The following is an 11,543-nucleotide window of genomic DNA, read 5'->3' as shown; positions in this document are numbered from 1 at the left end:
TTGGCCTTTGTGAATTCTTTCAGTCTGGCTTCTGTATCCCTCTGACCCCCATACTTTGTGTTTTGAGCACTTCTTTACTTTCTGGCACATTGAGATGCTCCAAGCTCATCTTGTTATTTTCCCATCCCCAGACCTGGAAACAGCCATTTTTTCAAGGAGCTTTGGTTCTATTGAATAGATAATGGTATTTAAACAATAATCTGAGCACTGGTTGCACTTGTTAATGAGGTCTCACTGCTTCTAGACTTAGGGAAGAGAGCTAAGCAATGTGGGTTTGTGTACTAACCCATGTACACACATACCTGTAATTATTCTGTTCTATCTATCATCTATCTATCTATCTATCTATCTATCTATCTATCTATCTATCTATCATCTATCTATCTATCATCTATCTATCTATCTATCATCTATCATCTACCTATGTACATATGAATTCATACTGATGTCTCTGACTACTCCCAGGACCACAAAGTTTATTCAAGCCTTCCTTTCTTGCATATTTATTACTTCCCTTTTTGATAGTGAGAAATTTGGCTCCCATTACCTACCATACATATACTTATTTGTTCAACCCCAGGATACATACTAAAAAGTTTCAAAATTATTGACCCGTACCTCCATGTGAAACAAATTTACCAACTAGAGTACAGTGTCTATATACTTAATAATTTCCAGTCAAAACCATATTTTTCAAAGTTACTTAGCTCCATTTTTCTCTTACCCTCTTCGGTGAGGTTGTGACTGGTGAGTTTTGAGTGACTCATTCACTTACACCGGACACAAGATGAATTTAGGGTCTGGGAGGTTGACTTACTTTTGGCTTGAGTTGCATGCGTGGGCCCATCCAGCAGCTTTTTCCTGTATGTGTTCCAATAGGATAGCCTCTGTCTACCATATGCAAAGGTGGTAGATGGTGACAGGTGTCCTTTATGTACTCCTTTCCACTGGCACCAAGGGTGGTCACTCCAACCCCTCCACAAACTCCACATCAAGTGTCAGGTAGTCTTCAGGGGTGGATATGTCCATCTGTTCCAAGGGCTTTGGAGACAATTGCTCTGCAATGCCACTGGGCCCTTCCAGTTGATGTCCTCTCTTGCCCCTGTCAATCTGGTTATATTTTGCTCCCCTGCCAAATATCTTACACTCTGCCACACATCCCTTGCAGGAATGGAATCACTCTTCTTGTTTCACCTATCATCCCTGTTGGTGCTGTGTGTGGAAACGAGAAGCGCGGTTAACATTGAAAGAGATTACATTCTAGAGATGCAGTGATTATGATCAAAGAGTTCAATAGGAAATATGGGTGGAAGATGTGCTGATCTACGTTTATGCTAAGAAAGTCATAATGATAAATTTAAGATGACCAGAGACTTGCATTTGTGGTTATCATCAAAGAAGCACAATGGTAGCATTCAAAAGAATCATTGGAAGCCAGGATTCATGGTGACATGATGAATGATGCATCATTGTGAATAATGATGCAACCAGTACTATATTAAATAGATGATAATTGAGAGCTATAGAGGCAAGAAGGGAGATTTATTTGTTTCAATACAAATAGGCTCCAAGGAGCCATCACATCATGAATAATAACAGCATTGCTCCCTTTTTCTTGAGATGGCAGATAGAAAATTAGCCAGGAATGAGATGCATTTGAAAGGAGAAGATAGTACTGACAAAGAGATGGTATCTGGACCCGAATAGGAAGATATCCTGTCCGGACATTAGGAAGAATCTTCATGTGCACTGACTGGACACTAAACAGGCATATAAATATCACTTCTCTCTCTGTTCATTATTGTACATCTTAAGCAATAAATATACATCACAACAGGCTGGTGTTATAAATCCAGAGGACATTGTTAGTATGGACTAAGATGTGAAGAGCGCCACCTGGAGTCGAACATCACGGGCCCAGTTACTTTTATTACTATTGTTAACATTTTAGGGATTTGGCTTCAGAAGGGGTGGCTGACCGTGTGATGAGCACTGTTTTATAAAGGATGTGTGGGCTATGTGGACATTACACGTGGAATCACAGTTTCCATCCTTGCTTCTCACCTGATGACTCTCTTTGCTCCTCTTCCGTCACCTTATAACATGATTATCTTTCCCATTTCTTTTTTCACCTTCTCTTTAAGATTCTAAGCAGTTTGAACTTCATACTATTCCTTAACACACCAGGCTTTTTTATGGATGCTTTTTCCTTCTACCTGGGATGTCTTTCTCTTTCTTCTTTATCTGCTTAATTTAACTCAAAGGTCATCTTCTTTGAGGAAACATCCCTGCATGAAGTTATTCACTTCCTTCCTTGATACCCCTTCACTTTTTGAACTTGAATTATTATAGCATTCACACTTCATTATAATGACGGTAGATTTTATATCCACTTTAAACATACAAAATCTGAGTCCTAGACCTGGAATTTGAACACACATGGTGCTGACTCTTGAGAGCAAGCCCATTTAATGGCATCAGTTAATTAATATATCTCTCTTCAACTAGATAGTGTTTCTCACCTGAAGGGACACGAATTGGAAGTTCATGTGTCTCTCTTGGCACTTAACATAACCTGGTACATAATGTGTATTCAATAAAAATTAGAGGAATAAATTGATTTATGCTAAGGTCTATAAATATGTTAAACTACAGATCACAGAATCTTGGCTTATGATAATTTCTTGAGCTTCCAAAACGGTAAATATAGTAAAATGAATTTTATGCAAATTTGAATCATGCAAGTTTGTGCTTTAAGATATTAATAATATATTTTATTTAAAAATGTGAAATAATGAAGATTACCCCAAATTACAATACCCCAAGAACTGAATGTTTAAAGCTGATCGACCTAGTTATGTTCCATATGATGGTGTCGCTTTTGCATCAGCTTAATTGATCTAAAATTATCCAAAATATCTCTCAGGCGAGTAACTGACCAATAAGTACATGAATACTTGTACGACACCAAAGAAAATGCTTCGGCATTTTGAGATATGACTTTTGGGAAAGGTAGACTCTTTTTTTCTGACTGATAACATTTTATTGTTTATAAAATGTTGCATATGATGGTTTACATATAGATAGATGCATTTTGTCCACTTAATTCATGTGAACCTCATGTCATTTCTTTAGCACTAGACTATTAGCAGTTACCAGGACAACATATGAAAATGAAAGATGCAAATGAACATGCAAATGAAAGATCCTTTTTCCATATTTACTGTTTGTCTTCATGCAGATCTTACTGAGTTCTGTCTATTCAGTTGATACCTGCACCCTAAGGGCTGGTTCCTTAAAGAGCTGGTCTTAAGAATCTCGAGGGAGGAATTGTGTTAAAGACAGTGTCACTGAAAAAGAAGGAGCAGTATCACTGGGGGTGTAGTAAGCCGCAGAGAGAGGAAGTCCCTCCTGTTTGGGTGGGGGAAGGCTCTCACCCACCTCCAGCAAAGTCATTGGTTTGGTGCTGTGAGGAGCCACACAGCCGAGTATCACGAGCATTTCCAGTGATGGAAGGAGACATCAACAAGGCAGAGGAACACGCTGAAGCTTCAGATGTGGCTAGCCCGTGCTTGGCACTTGGGTACAAGGGTAGATAGAGGCCATGAGGGAGCAGCGTGCAGGGTTAGCTCCAGTGGCTATCAAGCAGAATGTGCGCCGAAGTGAAGATGCCTCTGCATTACTGGAAAGACAACCCCTTGATTTCTGTTTTTTAAAATTGTGATAAGAAAAAAAATGTAGATCGCCACCAAAAATATCCAGATATTGGATCCACTGCTTGCTTTTTTCTTTCTTTCTTTCTTTCTTTCTTTCTTTCTTTCTTTCTTTCTTTCTTTCTTTCTCTTTCCTTCTTTCTTTCTTTCTTTCTTTTCTTTCTTTTTTAAAAGATTTTATTTATTTATTTGACAGAGAGAGACAGCCAGCAAGAGAGGTAACACAAGCAGGGGGAGTGGGAGAGGAAGAGGCAGGCTCCCAGCGGGAGTCTGATGTGGGGCCTGATCCCAGAACGCCCGGATCACGCCCTGAGCCTGAGCCAAAGGCAGACGCTTAACGACTGAGCCACCCAGGCGCCCCCACTGCTTTCTTTCAATGCTGAAAGATTGGCTCTTCTATATTCCGAACCGTCTCGGATAAGAGAGCTGGCCTCTCTACCTTTGTGATGGGGTGGACCACAGATTCATTGCTTGAGACAAAAATGACTCAATGCAAGGATGACTGTGAGGTATGGAGGAGGGAATGCAGGTATGCTCTGGCTCATTTTATTACCTTTCTCATGACAGAAATTTCAGGGCCAAGATGCAATTCACTCACAAACTTCTTATCTCCCACATAATACTGGAAGCATACATGTTCTTATTCTTTTTTTTAGAAATGTCAAGAGTAAGCAGCATTGCCCTAAATAAAGAGAAATAAAGAGGACTTGTTTAGAAATACAAAGTCTATGTTCTGGGAAGCAGTGCGATTTGCTTAAGAACAATAGATAATAATTCTAGTTTTTTTATTTCATGTATTTTCCATGAGAAGAATGTATATTTACAGGTGTGTGTGTGTGGGGTGGGGTGTGGGTGTGTTAGCCTGCTCAGGCTGCCACACAAAATACCATAGCGTGGGTGGCTTAAACCAAAATTTATTTTCCTGTAGTTCTGGAAAGTCCAAGATTCAGTTTCCGGTGAGCACTCATTTCCTGGCTTGTGGATGGCTGCCTTTTCGCAATGTCCTCACATGGCAGGAGAGAGGGAGAGAGCAAGCTCTCTTGTGTCTATTCTTTTTTTATTTTTATTTTTTTATTATATTATGTTAGCCACCATACAGTACATCCCCGGTTTCCGATGTAAAGTTCGATGATTCATTAGTTGCGTATAACACCCAGTGCACCATGCAATACGTGCCTTCCTTACTACCCATCACCAGTCTATCCCATTCTCCCACCCCCCTCCCCTCTTGTGTCTATTCTTATAAGCATACTCATCCCGTGATGAATGTCCTACCCTCACGACCTTGTCTAAACCTAATTACCTCCCAAAGGCCCCGTCTCTAAATACCATCACATTGGGGTATAGGGCTTCAACATATGAATTTTGAGAGGGCACATTCAGTCCATAACAGTTACACGAAATTCCTGGATCATGGAGGGGATTCTTCTACATTTCCTATGACAACGAGCCATTTCTCAACCTTGCTAAGGAAAGAGAGTATCCAGCAATTACACTGATGATGATATAAGGCCAAAGACTCCCTTTGCTTATTCTCACAACATGCCATGGCTGCAGCAGCTAGGAAGAGAGGGGTCCTAGTATTTCCTCATCAGAGAAAGTGTATGCCATTGCAAAAAAGTATGTAGAAAGTGCTTTTTCTGTACAAATTATTGTTCTAGGGCTTTTTGGAGCTGGTCTCAAAGTACGATTGTTTCCCTCAAGTAGTTTGTCATCTGTTTGAGTATGTGGCCAGTTCAGCTGTTTCAAGGACCCATGACTAGCCTGGCAGGAGCAGTAGACCCATGTAAGGAGAAATGCTGTTAATGGAACATAGGTTTTTGTGAAATGTATTTCCAATTGACCTTTTACTGACTTTGCTCTATCTCTGCTTGACTCATACTGATGTCTTACTTCACCTTGCTGACCTTGTGACACTGTGACCCTTTCAAGTTGGGCAGGCAGATTGCCAGCATTTTCTGACTGATCCCTCTTACTTTGTTCTTGGTCTAGAAGGGAAGAAAAACATGTTTTCTCCCTGAAAACCAGAGGCAAAATCCCTTAGATGAAGGAATGAAGGAAAATACTTTGATAGCTTCTTGGGGTGTGGGGGCGGTGGGGGAAAGCAAATGTGAAAGGGGGCCTCCTCCTTCGAAAGCATGATTTAGACAGGCTCAAATTAAACAAAGGGAGAGATGATATTCTCTGCCTGAAAACAGTAATAAGAAGGTAAGTAGGAGGCAGAGCTGGATGAGAAAAGATAAGAAAAGAGTGGGGGAGAGAGCACAAGACAAAGAGGAGGCTGGTCAGGGCTCCACAAGAAGTCAGGTTGTGTTGATAGAGTTGAAAAGTCCTTTCATGTTTGATTTCGAGTTCTTTGATACAAACTTGTGTTGGAGGCCCTTTGAAAAAGCGATTGGGGGATCTGCAACATGGGGTTCAGGGCAGAGAAGAGACAGCACGTATAGGAGAGAAGATAAAGCTCAGGGAAAGACAATTGAGCAGCACCAGGGAATAAGAACCAGAGGTGTCAAGGGTAAATGCAAGCAGTCCTCCCCTACTCTTGGATTCTTAGAAAACTGTAGAGGATGATGGCGGTAATTCTGGTTGCTCTCTATAGGTGGGATCAGCATGGGGCTAAATGTAATTAAATCTGAAGGGACAGGAGGACCCAATCGGGTTGGAGGTCTTTGAAGACATTCATCCTATTGGCATGTGGATTATGTCTGCCTCTGCGGAGTTTGTTTTAAGTTACAGGACTTGCAACCAGACTCATCAGCTTTCTCTCAAGACCCTAGGTATTGTTCTCTTCTCAGATCTGTCCCAGGGCCTCTAGACCTTAAACATCAGAGAAAATATAAAGGTCACCATGACAGGGGTATTTGAACCAAATAAATGAGTGAGGGCCGTTAGTGCATAAATCCTGACTGCAACAATCTAATTCAGTGCCATGCATTTCCTACTTACGAAGGTTCTGCTTTTGCCAGACAGTGTGTAGAGAGGAGTCCTTGAATCCAAGAAGTGAACTATCTAGGAAGAATCCCATAAGCTTACAAATATGATATAAGGTCAAAGAAGTCCCATGTGAAAACAATCTAAACGGGATTATAAATTGTCGAAGGTGAGAGGGTTTTTGTGTTTTTTTTAAAGATCTTATTTATTTATTTCAGACAGAGACAGAGTGAGAGAGAGCTCGAGCTACGGGTGGAGGGAGGGGCAGAGGGAGAAGCAGACACCCTGCTGAGCACGGGCTCATCCCAGGGTCCTGGGATCATGACCTGAGCCGAAGGCAGGCACTTAACTGACCACTCAGACACCCCGAGAGGGTTCTTTTCTAGTTAGGGAATAACCAGATATACATTCATGGAAAATTATTCGATACAGACCTTAAAGGATTGAAAAAGTTTTTACAAGCATCAATGAGGAGGGGGAAGTGACATAAAAGACAAAAGATGAAAACCAAACTTTCAAACAACCAGCCACTCAAACCAACAAAGATCAAAATAGATCCCAGAAGAGTAAGTCATCTGGTATTGTCTGAGGGGAAGGCATTTTTCTAGTAGCCACATGTACAGCTTAACAGCTTGAAAGAAGAGTACATCTAATACTTAACACTGATAACAATGGTAATCATGATAATAATCACCATCACTGAAAAAGTGTCTTTAGGTATCAGATACTTTAAACACATTATTTCATCTATATATTAAAAAATTCAGGGGAAATATTATCATTTCATTATAGAGGTAAGAAAATTAAGAATCAGAAATTATCTGCCTAATGTTAATATGACTAATACCTGGCACAGCCAAGATTAGAATTTGTCTGATACCAAAATCCAGTTTACCGTCCTAGGTTGCTTTGGAGCATTTTCATAGATTTATGAAAAAGTAAACAGAATCAGCAATGGAAAAGTGTTTGACCTGAACTGTGTACTTAGGGCTACACTTTGAGCAATGACACATATAGATCAAGGGTTGTTTGCAGTTAGTAGGCAAGCTGCGGTTCAAAGCTCTTTTTTTTTTGTTGCCTCTTAAAATCTGGTGTTCCTCAGGGTACCTCTTTTCACTATGAGCTCTCTTTGTCCTCCAATCACATGGCTACAATGACCCACTACAAGTTGATGATTCCTGAATCTCCATCTCCAGCCTGACCTTGTCCCAAAGGACAAAGACCGCTATTCAACCGCCCATCAACTTCTCCACTTGCAGGTCTTCGAGATACTTCTACATGCAAAACCAAGGTGTTCTGCTTAATAATTACACTAAGTCAACAGGCTAAAACCCTGACTTTTTGAGTAAACTGGCCACTCTGCCTTAAGCTCAATATATCCCAAACTGAACATGTGTTCAGTAAGTAAGTCCCTGTGGTTTTGTCTCACTCATATCACTTGACTCTACCCACAATTGTCATTTTCCATTAGCGCTTCTCTCATCCAAGCTGCTTCCGGACCATTTTATTGCAAAAGCTTCCTAAGTGGTCTTCTTCATAATCATGTTCCCTTTTATAACAACAGGGATGGTTTCAAAACACAAATGTGATTTTTATCAGTTCCCTCTTTAGCCTGCCATTCTCTTAGGGTGTGGTATAAACTTGATTTAAAAGGTCTTTGAGATGCGACCCTGCAAACTGTGCCAGAAATTCCCTTTACAAAGTAAGTTTCCCTATCTTAAAGTTCATGTTTCATTGAAATTACGTTTCTTCCAGTTCCTTAAATATGCCATGCTCCTACCTCTGGGCCTTTGCACTGCTCTCTACATTTGTCGGGGACATTCTTCCCTCTCTTTATTTGCCCCAACTCCACTTTTTTCTACTGGTCTCCACTGAGAGGTTACTTATTCCACGAAGCCTTCCCTAACCCCCCTGAAAAATGTCAGGTGTTCTTCTCACTCCACTTATCACTGTATCCATCACGTCATGTCGTGATTGCTGATATTAACTATCTGTCTGTCCTATTAGATGTAGCTCAGTGAGAGCAGGGATGGCTCCTGTTACTTGTCAAGTAAAATTCCCGTTCATTTGGTGGTTTCTGTTCATCTTCTGCTACGCGTGGCTAGCCTAGCTTTCATCTCCTAAGGAAGAGGCTAACAGAAGGAGTCCGTGCTCTTTACTCCCCATTGAGAGGTTTTGCTGATTATTCCCATCAAAGAACAGTGTCTGGTATGCAGACTTCAACTTCTTGAATGAATACATAAAACTTCCATTTATTAAGTGCTACTCTGTGCAAGACCCTATTCTGAGCCATTTACATTCATTAATTTATTTAATCCTCATTCAGTCATGAAGGAGGTATTATCACTACCCTCATTTTATGGTTGATGAAAATAAAGCTCGGAAGAATGAGATGACCCACTTGAAGGGGTAGGGCAAAACTCCAAACCTGGTGCCTGAGCTCGCTTGTCTATCAGTGATGCCATATTGCCTTTCTGATTCCAGGGCAGGAAATAGCAGAGACCTGCTCTGTCAGGGAGAATATGGAAGGAGACAGATCAAAGGATGGCACAAAACCAGTGCATTACCAGAGAAAAGATTCAAATAGGACCCGGACTGACAGTAAGTTTGTAAGGTCTGGTTTAGTCTTGTCAGCATCCTGATGAGTTGGTGGCTGACAGAATACGTCTCAGCCTGATATGCATGTATGATTTGTAGCTACGTGTCTGTTTATTATATTGAAGTAAGCACGCTTGAGTAAATGCCTCCTACTTGCTAAGCATTTTGCATATGACCCCTCTAATCTTTTGATGAAAGAATGAGATTAGACTGCCCAGACTTACAGTATATATATATATATACATTAGCATAAAGCTTAAAATATGGTCTGTCAAGTCACAAAGATATCAGAGTTTATAGAATCTGAGATTTGCCAAATGCACCCTCTTCCTCTACCTTCGATTCCTGTCTTTGAATAAATACATTCAGCATTCGTTCAGTAAATGTTACTAAGGGTGAACTACGGACCAGGCATTGTGAAAGGCTGTGGGATATTTTGCCCCTGCCTAGCAACACTGTTTATAGTTTGTTCCATAAAATGGTTTCAGTTCTTCATAATTAATGCTGTTGCTTTCATATACTTGAGTAAAGAGCCCTTTTCAGAATAGTAGGAGAGTGGTGACCCACTCATACTCAAGTGCGCAGACAAGGTCAGCCATGCTTCTCACTATGGAGGAAGGAGCAAGGTTTGTTCCTATCAGCGTGTTCCTTAGGAGACAAAAACCTACGGTGGCCACATGTAGCAGAAAATAAACAAAAACTATCAAACAAATGGGAATTTTACTTGACCAGCAATGAAAAAACTTATCCATGTTATGCTAAATCTTTGTATCTCCTGGAAGTGCTAAAAGTTTATGTAAAAAGGCATTGATAAACCTTTGCCTAAATGTTTGCCCTGGTGAGTTGCAGTAAAATGTATTTTTTAAAAGTTTTTTTAAAATTTAAATTCCAGGAAATTAACATAACAGTATAATATTAGTTTCAGGTGTACAATATAGGGATTCAGCACTTTCATACATCACCCCGTGCTCATCACACCAAGTGCGCTCCTTAATCCCCATCACCTATTTCACCCAACCCCCCACCCACCTCTCCTCAGGTGACCATCAGTCTGTTCTCTGTAGTTAAGAGTCAGTTTCTTGGTTTGCCTCTTTCTCTCTTCTTTTCCCTTTGCTTGTTTGTTTTGTTTCTTAAATCCCACATATGAGTAAAATCATATGGTGTTTGTCTTTCTTTGCCTTATGCAATATAATTTATTTCTTAAAGATACATTCAATTTTTTAACTTTATTTTTAAATTATGTAATCAACTTTTCATTGACCAAGTTTTGAAAGAGAGAAAGAGTGAGGAAGAGAAATCCACTTGTAATTCTACCATTTAGAGAAAACCAGTGTTGAAACTTTGTGATCCACTATTCCTGTCTTCTATACTTTTTATTTTTTTCTGGAGCAGGGGGAAGGATAGGCGAATTTAAAAAAAAATGGGATTATTTGATACCTATTCCCCTATTTTTTACTAACTGTCATATATGAGCCTATTTCCATATCATTAAATATTCTTCCATGAAATTACTTTGATGGCTGCATATTACTGTACTCAATGAATGCATCATATTATTTATTTTTGCCTGTAGTTCATTATTATTTTTTTAATTTAACTTTGGAAGAATGAATAATCTGTGAAGTTTTAGAAAATACTACTGCGTAGGTCTCACCTCCAAAGGTTCTGATTTAATTGGTATGGGGTGCAGTGTAGGCAATGGGGATTTTAAAAGTTCCTCCAGACGTAGTGAAGAGAAGGGCCATATGCACCCCAATGTTCGTAGCAGCATTGTCCACAATAGCTAAATTGTAGAAGGAGCCGAGATGCCCTTCAACAGATGACTGGATTAAGAAGTTTTGGTCCATATATACAACGGAATATTACTCAGCTATCAGAAAGAACGAGTTCTCAACATTTGCTGCAACATGGACAGCACTGGAGGAGATAATGTTAAGTGAAATAAGTCAAGCAGAGAAAGACAATTATCATATGGTTTCACTCATTTATGGAACATAAGAAATAGCAGGAAGATCGGTCGGAGAAGGAAGGGAAGAATGAAGGGGGGTAAATAGAAGGGGGAATGAACCATGAGAGACTATGGACTCTGGGAAACAAACTGAGGGCTTCAGAGGGGAGGGAGATGGGGGACTGGGATAGGCTGGGATGGGTATTAAGGAGGGCACATATTGCATGGAGCACTGGGTGTTATACGCAAACAATGAACCATGGAACACTATATCAAAAACTAATGATGTACTGTATGGTGACTAACATAACATAATAAAAAATTATTTAAAAAATAAAAAAAAATAAATTAAA

Source organism: Ailuropoda melanoleuca, chromosome 11 (assembly GCF_002007445.2).
Source record: "Ailuropoda melanoleuca isolate Jingjing chromosome 11, ASM200744v2, whole genome shotgun sequence".
In the NCBI taxonomy this organism is placed as follows: domain Eukaryota; kingdom Metazoa; phylum Chordata; class Mammalia; order Carnivora; family Ursidae; genus Ailuropoda; species Ailuropoda melanoleuca.
The sequence above is the reverse complement of the archived record's forward strand: the minus strand, read 5'-3'. Positions refer to the sequence as shown.